General features: G+C 36.7%; 1 protein-coding gene across 1 annotated transcript in view; it reads right to left on the bottom strand.

The window, feature by feature from the left end:
* Nucleotides 1-1292: 1292 nt before the first annotated feature.
* Nucleotides 1293-12438, bottom strand: part of LOC108542752 (protein unc-13 homolog C-like) — a 293581-nt gene continuing 282435 nt past the window's right edge. Inside the window, exon 18 of the mRNA XM_017892917.1 lies at nt 1293-1529. The gene's annotated coding sequence lies outside the window, so the exon portion shown is untranslated. The remainder of the gene's footprint in view (nt 1530-12438) is intronic.

Below are 12438 nucleotides of genomic sequence, written 5' to 3'. Positions count from 1 at the left end.
TGAATTTGAGCATCTATAGTCAGTAATAAAGGTGTTAGTAATACAGGAGTGAACAAGGGAGAAGCTGTCCCTTGCCCTTACAAAGCTTGCATTTTACTGGGAAGAGACAGATATAAACATAGAGAAAAATTAAGATAACTTCAGGTAGTAAGTGCCTTGAAGAAAAAGCGGGTTGAGAATACAGACTTAATGAGGTCAGGTGGGGATTGTTTTACAGTGTGTGGGCAGTAGGTTACTTTTGACTAGAAATTGAATGACTCCATCTTCCCCAGAAAAAATCAGCTTTGAGAAGGTCAGGTAGAAGAGGAGAAGCATATTCTAGTTACAGGAAACTTCAAGTGTGAGCCCTGAAGTGAAATAAGCTTGATGTATCTGAGCAAATGAAAAGTCCGTTTGGCTGCAGCATAATTGGCTGGAGAAACAATGAGAGGGGCTGGTTTGGAAAGGGAGACAAGACACAGATTATGTAGTATTTGATGGGTGAAGTTAAAAAAAAAAATTGTATGTATGCATGACCCTAACTACAAGACTGAGAAAAGGTAAGTATTCAAGAAGTGTTAATTATTTTATCATTATCATTTACTCCTCTCTGTGGATGTCCAGTTATCCTACCCCAAATAAACAAAAGTCATGAAAAGGATGGTGTTACACTGCTCTGGAATTGTTCTGGGTAAGTAAATCTCAACTGGGAAGGCTAAGTAGAATTAAGAAATCTAGGAATTTTGTCCTCCAAAATGGCCTTAATATCACTATTCATCTGTGTGTTGGATGTAGCTAGAGTTCTAGACAAAATTTCAGATTGGTCAGAGTTTGTTTTTACATTAATTACTATTTTCCTTCAAATGCTCTTCTATCCTACCCCACAGATATCAAACATCTTTCATATAACCCCATGAAATCTCTCATTCTTACAGCCAATATGCTAATTAGGAAGTAAGATAAAAATAAGAGGTAAATTACTGATAGGTTTTTCTATTGCCAAGCTCTACGCCTTGTAACCCATTCCTACAGATAACTGAATTTGAGATAAATTAAGATATGGTTATGTCATAGAAATAACTAGGTTCTTGTCACATGATCAGGAAAGATTAGGCTCACCAACACATAGAAGGGTGAGGAGCAGTATTTATTGGGTGAAAAGGAAAAAGGAAAAATAACTCTCAGCCAAGTGAGAGAGAATCCTGCTAGCAGTTTGAATCCCAGGTCACCACACAGGAACAGGCGAGGCCAGGCTCCTCCCCTCTGCAAATAGTGAGAACTTTCCGAGGTTCCACTCCATCCCCCCAGTGCGCAGGTGATTATTATACAGAAACAGTCAGTTGGGAAAGGGCGAGCTTCATCCAGGATCAGCAGTCCGATTTTTCAGCCTTCAGCCTTTTTTTATGCTTGAAGGCAGGGTTTCACTGGGAACCCTTGGCTGCCTCCTTTCGCTATCAGTTATGACTGTTAAACATGAGAAAGATATTTTTGAGCAAAGGCATCTTGCAAACTCAAACCTGTCTTTCCAATCTTCCGTCTGTATGGTGGTTCTGGAAAAAAAATACATTCAGCATTGTTTATTAACATGCAGTCACCCTATCTACGCTTCCTTTATTCCTTTTAAGCAAATTTGTATTAAAACTACAAGCAGTTATCTTTTATCCTAGAGAGAAATGGGCTCACCACAACACAAAGACCTCATTTTCTTATGCGTCTGTTTTCTGCTTTAATGTAAAAATCATACTAATATTTAAGAACAAAAACCTAGAATGTAGGCTGAAAGGTAACATAGGTGTCATCTCATGCTTCCACTCTCCAAATCTTCTGCTCCTCTGTAGTCCTGCTACAATCTCTCACCAAGATCATTGGCTTATCCTTGGCTGGACAAATTCTTCTGGCACAGAGAATGCCGAGAATACAGTGTCTCAAGAAGTGGCCCATTTAATCTTGGCTTAATTATTTTAAACTTCTTTATACACCTCTTATAATTCTCTCACCCCAACTTACTCATAAACAATGTATTTTGGATTCTAATCAAATCCATGATCCCCAAATGTTGATATTTTTCCTCCAAAGTTTTTATCTTCCTCTTTTTGGTAATGTCTCTAACCTTCTGGATTTCTCCTCTGGGTAACTTTTACATGATCATATCTGCATTTATGCTGTTGCCAAGTTGCCAACATTGTAATTCCTGGGGTTTTATTTTTAGTAAAAGAATATATATATTTTAAATATTACTAATATGATCACCAGAAAAAGACGAGTTCATTCATTAAGCTTGTTCTTTTGTTTGTTAATTCATTCAGTAGAAACGTATCCAGGCATTTATCTAGGCCCTGAGGGTATAGTAGTGAACAAAAGGAAGTTTTGTAAGATATGTAATATAGATGTTCTGACCCCTCACTCTGTTCACCTATTTACTTTTTAATATCCCCGAACTACTAGGTTCTCTGAGCATATATACATAAGTAATTCCTTACATGTTAAGAGTGAGGGATTCTGGAAGTTCTCTAATTTACAGACTTTTGATTATTGATACGTTATTTTTTTCGAGACAGAATTTCGCTCTTTTGCCCAGGTTGAAGTACAGTGGTGCTAGCTTGATTCACTGCAACCTCTGCCTTCTGGTTTCAAGCAATTCTCCTACCTCAGACTCCTTAGTAGTTGAGATTACAGGCACCTGCCACCACACCTGCCTGATTTTTGTATTTTTAGTAGAGATGGTGTTTCACCATGTTGGCCAGGCTGGTCTTGAACTCCTGACCTCGTGATCCACCCACCTCGGCCTCCCAAAGCACTAGGATTACAGGCGTGAGCCACCACACCCAGCCTGATATATTATTAATATCAGTGAGATGAAAGTAAGAACCTCCCCATAAGCTGTTTCTTATTGATGAGAATTGGGTGCTTTTTACCCTTCCATAGTCTCAGCAGATTCATCTTTAACTGTTGTCTTCAGATTTTTAATGCTTTGACATGCCACTTTCTGAGTCTTTTCTCTTGAAGGTGTGCTCTCTTTCCATCTCATAAACTCAGAATTTTGTCCTGGTTTGGAGTAGAATATTCAAAGCAAGATACTCCATGTGACATTCCTGCTGTGAACTCTCCTAAATTTCCTGCAGTTGCTAAGAACATTATAATCAATATGTATTTTATGAGTGTTAAAAAAAAAAAAAAACCACAAAACCTCCTTCAAGATTTCTTTGTTTAATCGTTTGCTCTTTTTCTTTCTAAATCTTCAGGCTTCATCTGCGACCATGCCATCTTTCTCCGTTTTGTGTGTTGTCTAGTTTTATTTGAAAAATGTTTCCTCATTAGAGATCTTTCTGCTCGTTTTTCAAAACTGGTGGGTAAAATCTAGAGCAAGAACTACAATTGTTACCACCTCCTGCTTTTGTAAAATGCTTTTAATTTTTTAAAATTTTATGGGCACATAGTAGGTATATATACTTATGAGGTACCTGTGATGTTTTTATACAGGCATTGTACTCCTTGGCCTGATTTTGCCCAAACTTCCTTTCTCCAGTTACAGACACACGATGAATCTTCTGGTAAAGGGTACTGTGTTTTTGATAGGGCAATGTAGGGCAATGAAAAGGGACCCTGTGGCTAAGAGCTGTCCCACAACTAGAGTATAAGAATAAAAGGGACACCAGGACGTATTCACATTTTCTGTCAGCCAATAAATTTCCTATGAATATACTTACTTCCCTTTTTATTTCACTTATTTTCCCTCCCTCCCTTCCTTCCTTCCTTCCTTCCTTCCTTCCTTCCTTCCTTCCTTCCTTCCGTCCTTCCGTCCTTCCGTCCTTCCTTCCGTCCGTCCTTTTTTGATGGAGTCTCACTTTGTCGCCCAGGCTGGAGTGCGGTGGTGTGATGTCGGCTCACTACAACCTCCGCCTCCTGGGTTCAAGCAATTCTCCTGCCTCAGCTTGCCAAACAGCTGGGCTTACAGGCATGCACCACCACGCCCAGCTAATTTTTGTATTTTTAGTAGTGACAGGGTTTCACCATGTTGGCCAGGCTGATCTCAAACCCCTGACCTCAGGTGATCTGCCCATCTCACCGTCCCAAAATGCTAGGATTACAGGCGTGAGCCACTCTGCCTGGCCTACTTCACTTATTTACATTTTGTTTCTACCCCCAAGGACAACAAATAATCATTTTGACTCATCCATCAGTTTTGCTTTTCAATTCAGTTGTATTTCTTTTTCACCTTTATGTTTTTTGTACTTTTGAATTTTGCCCTTCCATCTCTTACCCCATTTCTCTTGCAGACCCTTGACATCTTTTGATAACTTCCGGAAAAATATCCATTGCGTAAGCAATGATTGGACTGGCTGGCAGCTTCATTCATTATGCATATGTACATTCTTCTACATTTTGATAGATTTTTCAGTAAAATGATCTGGGAAGTCCATGAATTTCTGTGGACTTGAAGAGGCTACTAGAGCAACCTGCTCATTTGATGGATAGGGATGCTAGCATTATATCAGCAACCTTTCAGGCAAAGGTTATTTTGCAAAATCTTGACTAAAAACCGTTGATTAGATTGATGGCTTTTAGATGTTTTCTTCATACTTCTCTCCTTTGTCATGTTCCGTGATTTTTACTAAAGTTCAAGCAGTCAGCTACTTTTTTCCCTTTATGGCTCCTACCACTCTCCCCTTTCTAACTGTAAGGTTTTGGTGAGTACAATGTTACTATTTTTCCAATCATTTTCTCCTTTAACCACTATGACTCTGTTGAATAAGAATGGTCTAATCTGTCTTCTCTAATTTCCCCCTTTTGTTTGTAATGTGTAATCTCTTCTATGGATGGAGACTTGGAATATCTATTCTGTACCATAAAACTTTGGGGTTTGCTTTTATAATGTACTTTTTTAGATGATTATTCATGGTTTAAATTTATCTAACGTAATATAAAATTGTGCGTGTGGTATATTACATCTTTTTGCAGAATTTCTCACTTTTTGGGAAAAGTCATGACACCACATGGTTGTAAAACAAGTATTTTATCAGGTTTTTTTTCTTTTTTTTTTTTTTTTTCTACCCATGCTTGCTGCAAGTACTACTGGGTCACTTTACTTTTGAGTAAATACATTTTTTTGAAATATATATAAGTATTTGTATTATTTGCATCCCCATCAGTTTCTTCTGATATTCCCCCCCTGCCTTTTTTTTTTAAACTTTCCCCACCCCAACTTCAAGATTTTTTGTACTAGATAGGAACATGTTATATCCTTAAATCATGTTATTTTTGGAGGAATTAGACACACAATCCACTTCTAATCTAGGCATGTTATTTGTTGTTTATTTGTTAAAAATACAATGTGTGTATCATGGTAGCCTGGCTTTCTGTGGGTACCACGGTGAAGTCCCCCAAATGGTCCATTGCGTTTGCCAGTAGATACGTGGCACTGCCTATGTATTAGGATGACGTGACATTTTAGGTAGAGAAGAGAAAAATGACTTGGCCTGTTTGTTTTCCCCATTTGATATGGTTTTAGTTTTAAAGACATTCTGTAATACTTTGATTCTTTTTCCGCCTGTGGTGCCTCCTATTCTAATACGCTGTTACTCAATTGCCTCTGTCTTCCTGGAAGTTCTTGTATGAATCTTGGCGGCTGTAATGTCCTGTTTTTATGCTTTCAGATTTCTCTTTCTATGAATACCTTGTCCACTTTCTTTCATTCCTACTGGATTTTTAAATCTGCTTTCTTGGGATATAATTTATGTACATTAAAATTCTCTAAGTGGGCAATTTGATGCATTTGGCCCTATATATGGCTTTATCACCATCACAGCAATCAAGATAAAAAGAAAAATATTTCTGTGATTCACAAATATAATAGTTCCCTTATACTGCTAATTCACCACGTAGTTTTCTCTAAAGGAAGTAGTTTCTTTTTCTTTTCCTCAAAGATCTTTTTTTCTTTTCTTTTTTTTTTTTTTTTTTTTTTTTTTTTTTTTTTTAGAGACGGCAGGAGTGCAATGGCATGATCTTGGCTTACTGCAACCTCTGCCTCCTGAGTTCGAGTGATTCTTGTGCTTCAGCCTCCCAAGTAGCTGGGAGTACAGGCGTATGCAACCAGGCCCGGCTAATTTTGTATTTTTAGTAGAGATGGGGTTTTGCATTGTTGACCAGGCTGGTCTCAAACTCCTGAGCTCAAGTGACCCACCTGGCTCGTTCCCCCAAAGTGCTGGGATTACAGGCATGAGTCACCACACCCGGCCCTATCTTTTCTTTTTACTGAATAATTATCTTCATAGTAAAATGATTTGTTTTACTTCTCCTTCTCTCATCTCAGTACTGTAAGCCCATCGCCATTTTTATTTCTTCCCATCTTTCTGAAGCACCCTCTAGAGATGTTCCTTTTGCACAGAAGACTATGGATTCATAGGGGCAAATTTTACCTGCTTCGTTACTCCTTTTCCCTCCTGTGTTCTGAATCCTGAAGGTGTGTGTCTTCTGCCTATTTTTATTATTTCATGTTCTTTGATATCCTGAATTGGCTAGTACTTTTCTAAAACACAAAATTTTAGACGTTTTCCCCTCTCTTTTCCCCCTTCCCTTTTTTCTGCCAGAAGGAACAGTGTTGAGCTTGTTTGAAAAAGACCTGTAATGTTTTTATTCATTACATGTTATATTCACTTTATTTCTAGATCCACAAAATGCGTTTTTTTCTCATTCTTATCAGACCCTAACCGAAAAGCATCTGACATTGATTAATTCCTCCTTCTCTTGCTACAATTTTACTTCATCTTTGTATTCCTAGTTCCAAATCGAACAACTTTCATCTGAATTTTTATTCCATAATAATGTTTTAAATATTTATACAGCAAGCTTTCTACTTTAAAGAGAATTAAAAGAAATCTTGGGCTTTTCTTCCTTTCCGTATGGTTCCCAAAACTTTATGCATGTTTACCGCAGATTCAATGCTTTGTCAAATGCTTTAATTCCTAAGTGTGTTTAGGAAAAACTTTAGATATTGGAGGTAGACAGAATGCAACTCAAATAATATCTATCCTGGCTTCTGATCATGAGGACTTGATATCTATATTCCTCAAGGCTCAATTCCTTATTTGGTAAAATGCAAATGAATACCTTTCAGGACATGGAAATAGTAAAAATTAGAGCATAAGTCAAGGATTTCTATAAAAATATATTTGAGATAACATATATAAAACCTCTAAAACATCTGGCCCATGGACTGTATTCATTAAATAATCAGTGTTATTTCAGTGCATGAGAACTTTGAATAAATTCCAAGTTAAAAAAGATTACATAATCTCTTGTACACAACTGACTTTTTCCACTCCCAGAAATTTGGTAGATTTTCTTCATCTGTGTGACACTTTTACCAGAAGTTATAGGATTCTAGAAAACAAAACAGGCAAACCAGACCTTTGCTTCAGATTTTCTCCTTCATGGCCTCTATTGGCTTCAATTATTTTTTCTTTTTTTGTCCTTCATGAGGTTGCCAGCTTTGTACTCTTTCCTGTTAGTTTCCATTTTCCAGTAACGCTGATTCCTACCTTTCACATACAGGGTGAAAGAGGATACAGTGAAGAAAATAATATGAAGTCTTAGCACACTCAGTCCTTACCAATGTATGTTTTTTTTTTTTTTTTTTTTTTCTATTGTACTCTTAAAATTTTCTCGTTTTAAAAGTCACAAAACTCTTAGATTGTAGCCTCCAAATCCTCCGGCTATCATTGACTACCTTGGTTTCTTTCTGGGTGAAATGTCCTGGTTTGAAAAACTCACATGTAAGTGTTAATGTCTAATGAACAGGAAAATTAGTACACGCCCATTCCACAAGTTGTTTGTAACTGGCAAATAACCCTGGCAAGGATAAGTGAGGTTTAATTGACTCTTATTTCAGTCCTTTTTCTTCCTGGCTGCCAGGTCTAATTTAGTGCTTCTCAAACCTGGCTGCATAAGAAATACCTGGGGAGTTTTTAAATACTACCAAATGCCTGAGCCACACCATGGCTGGTTCTGAATCACTGAGGGTAGGGCCCGGGCAGCTGTATCTTTTAAAAGCCTTCCAGTTGATTCTAATGTGTAGCCAGGGTTGAGGAATATTGCAATAATTAGATATCTAGTTTCCAAGCTCGTTTTTATTTTAAAATTTAATTACAATTGTCTTTGAAGGAATTAATTTGCCAAATGTATTTTTCCTTAGTGGATTTTTTTTTTTTTTTTTTTTTAAGGAAACAGAAAAAAGTGGAGTTGCTCTGGGGTGAGAGTGTAGAGGTCTACCTAACCAGAATTCCTCTGGCTCCATCTCAGAACCCATAAGACCACTCACAGTGGTGTTTGAAAACCCTTAGCTTAGGTGTACAGTGAATTCATGGAAGAGCATTTTTCACTGGGTCAACTGAGCAAGACCTAGATAACAGAGCTTCCTGGCCAATTGCCTCCAGTAGCCTACTCCAGTGCTGCACAGATGTCAACATTTTCTATGTATGATGCAATGTGAAAAATGTTGGGATGCGTGGAAGAGGCCATGTTTATCTCTGTCATTTGTACCATTTTTATGTCTATTATTTTTACCATTTTATCTCCGTTATTTTCTATAGGCTACATATTTCACTGTACTGAATATGTCAGCAATTAATCGTTCAGTGCATGATTTTCAGCATTTAAAAAATGCAAGTTTATCCACTGGCTGCTTTTACTTTCCTTTGTTTCGCTTTCGTTTGAGTGTTTATATGTAATACTCTGAGAAAAAGTATATAGCTAAAAATTAATCCACAACTGGTTATAACAGCTGGCACACAACCAAGATACCATTTAAAAAAATCATGATTACTCAAGATTTCTCAGTGGACACTAGCCTTGTTTATGTGCAGGTTTTACAATAGCAGCCTTTATACTCAGAATGTAATAGATTTTTGCATCTGGCTTGCCACCTGCGTGCAGGAGATTCCCAGAAGACAGGCACACACTCTGGGTCGTTGATTCTCATCTCATTTGATACATATAATGAATTGCTGTTGGATGTAGTTTTGGGGTATGAGCAAATTTCAGCTGTCATCTCTAAGGCAGCTTACCTAGAATTAGATCCTGCCATTTGAAATGCTGTTTGTCTTCATTAATCTTCATTCTTGCCCCAATTGTCCTATTCCATTAACGTGACCTGAATAACTTAATGGTGCCTGTGTACTGTCAGGCAGGCTAAGACTGAACATAGACATACCCTCTGGACACCATCACCTACAACTCTAAGCAATATTATATCTATTTTTTGTTATCTTGTTGGTCTTGTTAATTTGGCTGTTTTATTATTTTCTTTCCAAAACTACTGCTGTCGTCTTTTTTTTTTTTTTTTTAAGCATAAGAAGCATGGGTGGTAGAGAACTGCATGGACAGGCTCTTGAAATCCAAACCAGTCTGGAAATTTCTGTTTGATTCAACAACTGTCTTTTGGATAGTGGTTCTACCAGATTGAAAATTCTGGCCAGGTGCGGTGGCTCAGGCCTGTAATCCCAGCAGTTTGGGAGGCCAAGGCGGGCGGATCACAAGGTCAGGAGATCGATACAATCGTGGCTAACATGGTGAAACCCATCTCTACTAAAAATACAAAAAATTAGCCAGCCGTGGTGGTGGGCGCCTGTAGTCCCCACTACTCAGGAGGCTGAGGCAGAAGAATGGCATGAACTCGAGAGGCAGAGGTTGCAGTGAGCCCACATCGCACCACTGCACTCCAGCCTGGGCGACAGAGCGAGACTCTGTCTCAAAAAAAAAAAAAAAAAAAAAAAAAACAGTTGAGGTCAGGGAGCATGTCTTAATTTTCATACTTCAACTCTAACCCAGTGCTTAATAAATGGTACACCCTTCAGCAGGTAAAGTTTTATGATAAACGAATGAACTGGAGAATGGTCTGTAGAATACAAAAGAAGTGCATGACAGGTTAAATGTCCTCAAGTGTTATAAAAAGCTCTGTGGAGAAAATAAGCCTCTGTACTAGAAGCATTACATATATTGTCTATTTTAATGCTCTTAACATTGCCATAAAGCAGGCATTATTATCTTCATTTATAGATGGATAACAAGGCTCAGAGGTGGAGAAACTCACACAAGGTTACTCAATGGATTAGTGGAAGAGCTATCTGTTTATTGTGAAATAAAGTTCATATGGAAAAAACAAGATCAATATTTGATTTATTCCTTTAACTTTCAGAATTAATTTGTTGGCTTTCAATTAACTAATTTTAACTTGCAGATTAATTTGATGGCATTCTGGCAATCTCCCCCCAAAATTAATAGTTTTTTGTTCACCCCAAAAGTATCACTTTGAATTCATGACTTATTTGACATTTTGATCAGCTGTAGTCGTTAACCATGTTGATGAATGTTTTCACTTTTGTTTACTGTGTTTCTTTAAGATAGCTTTTTGTATCCTTTTGACACTAGCCCAGAAAGTACTTTTTGATATTTATTTTCCTTACAAAAAATAGGTTTATTTTGTACATTTTCTGCACATGATCGGAATTAGCTAATTTCTTTAAGGAGCCTTCTAGCGGATTGGTTTCGGACACCATCATCTAAGAAATGGTGATGTTCATTGCTACTGGGTTTTTAGTGCTTTTGGGTTATTTTAATGAGCAGAACTAAAGAATACATTTTAAAAATACATACATTTAATCATTAAAAAGTATATTTATCTCCTTTTCCTTTATATTGGGTATCTTAGTTCTTTATAAAATTACCATATTTGTCTTATTCTGTAATATTTATATAATAATTGTAAAATAACAATATCAGTATTATTGCTAACAGTAAGACACATGATAAACACATCATAAACTATTCTACACCTAATTTTTTTACTTAATATGTGCTGAATGATCACTGCTTGTAGGTATATGTAGATATTTCTCATTACTTTTTTCATAATTTTCTTAGAAATATTTCAAACTATTTCAAACAGTATAAAAAAACCTCTCATATTCCCTTACTCCTTCATACAGGTGTCCTAATTGTTGGTATTTCACCAAATAGCCTTCATCAACTCTTTCAATATAATGTATGTTGTATGTGTGTATAATGTCTATTTTATGATGATTATCATTTTTCTTTTCCTGAACTATTCCACCTACTCTTTCCTATTAGCACAATATAATTATCCAAAGCAGGAAATCAACATTAATACAATACCTCCATCCAACTCACAGACCTCATTTATGTCTCATTATCCCAACAGAGTGTCTTTTTTCTATCTGATCCTTGATGCAATTGAATATCACGCATGGATTTTAGTTAAGTATCTTACATCTCCTTTAAAGAGTTCCTCGGGCTGTCTCAGGTTTTTATGACTTGGAGATTTTATAGAATAGAGGCCTCTCAGTCTTTATGGTATCCCTCAACATGGGTTCCTCCATTGTTTCCTCATGACCATATTCAAGTGATACATTCTTGTTAGGAATATGACAAAAATCATGTGATGTTCCTCTCAGGTCAGAAAACATGTAGGCTAAACTTGATCATTTGGCCGTGTGAATGCCTGCCAGGTATCTCCACAATGATATCACCATTTTCCCCCTGTAACAGATAGTATTTTGGGGGAAATACTCTGGGGATATGTCAATATCTGATTCTTCATCAAATGACTGTCCTCTAGCCATTGCATTTATTAATGATTCCTGGCTGAATTAGCTACCACTATATTGATTCTGAATTTTGATTTTATATTTCTGTCGTTCATTTATTCATTCAGTTTTTTAGTTGTCTTTTTGCTTTAAAGAAGAGATATCCCTAGACTTATTTATTTATATAGTAGGGACTTATGGATTCCATTTTCTCAACATGTTGTAATCCATTGTTGTTATTTATTTTCATGATCAAATTGTAGATTTGGCTAGTAAGTACCCATTAAAGCTGACTTCACTGTCCTTTTTAAAATGAACGCTATTAATAGCATACATTTTTTGGTACAGACCCAAAAACATTTTTTAAAGATTTGAGAAATTTTTATATCTGTCTAACTACCACCACAATTAAAATATGGAACAAATTCCATTATCCTCAGAATTTACTCCTGTGCCTCATCTCTTGATCTTCATCCTCAGTTAACAAATAGAAACCTGAAGGTATGTTTTATTAAAAACAAAACAAAACAAAAAAAAAAACCTCATTACCTTTGGAATATTTAAGCTGTTTATGTTTAATATTATAATGGATATATGAAGTTCCCCTTTCTCTGCTTTTTTCCCTACTTTTGTATTTGTTTTCAATTTATTTTCCCTTTTTTCTTCTGTTAGCTTGGTAATTACATATATTCTTTCTTTTCCTTCCTTCCTTCCTTCCTTTCTTTCCCTTCCTTCCTTCCTTCCTTCCTTCCTTCCTTCCTTCCTTCCTTTTTTTGAGATAGAGTTTCGCTCTTGTTGCCCAGGCTGTAGTGCAATAGCATGATCTTGGCTCACTGTGACCTCTGCCTCCTGGGTTCAA

Source organism: Rhinopithecus bieti, unplaced genomic scaffold (genome assembly GCF_001698545.2).
Source record: "Rhinopithecus bieti isolate Rb0 unplaced genomic scaffold, ASM169854v2 scaffold_23721, whole genome shotgun sequence".
NCBI lineage: Eukaryota > Metazoa > Chordata > Mammalia > Primates > Cercopithecidae > Rhinopithecus > Rhinopithecus bieti.
The sequence above is the reverse complement of the archived record's forward strand: the minus strand, read 5'-3'. Positions and strand labels throughout refer to the sequence as shown.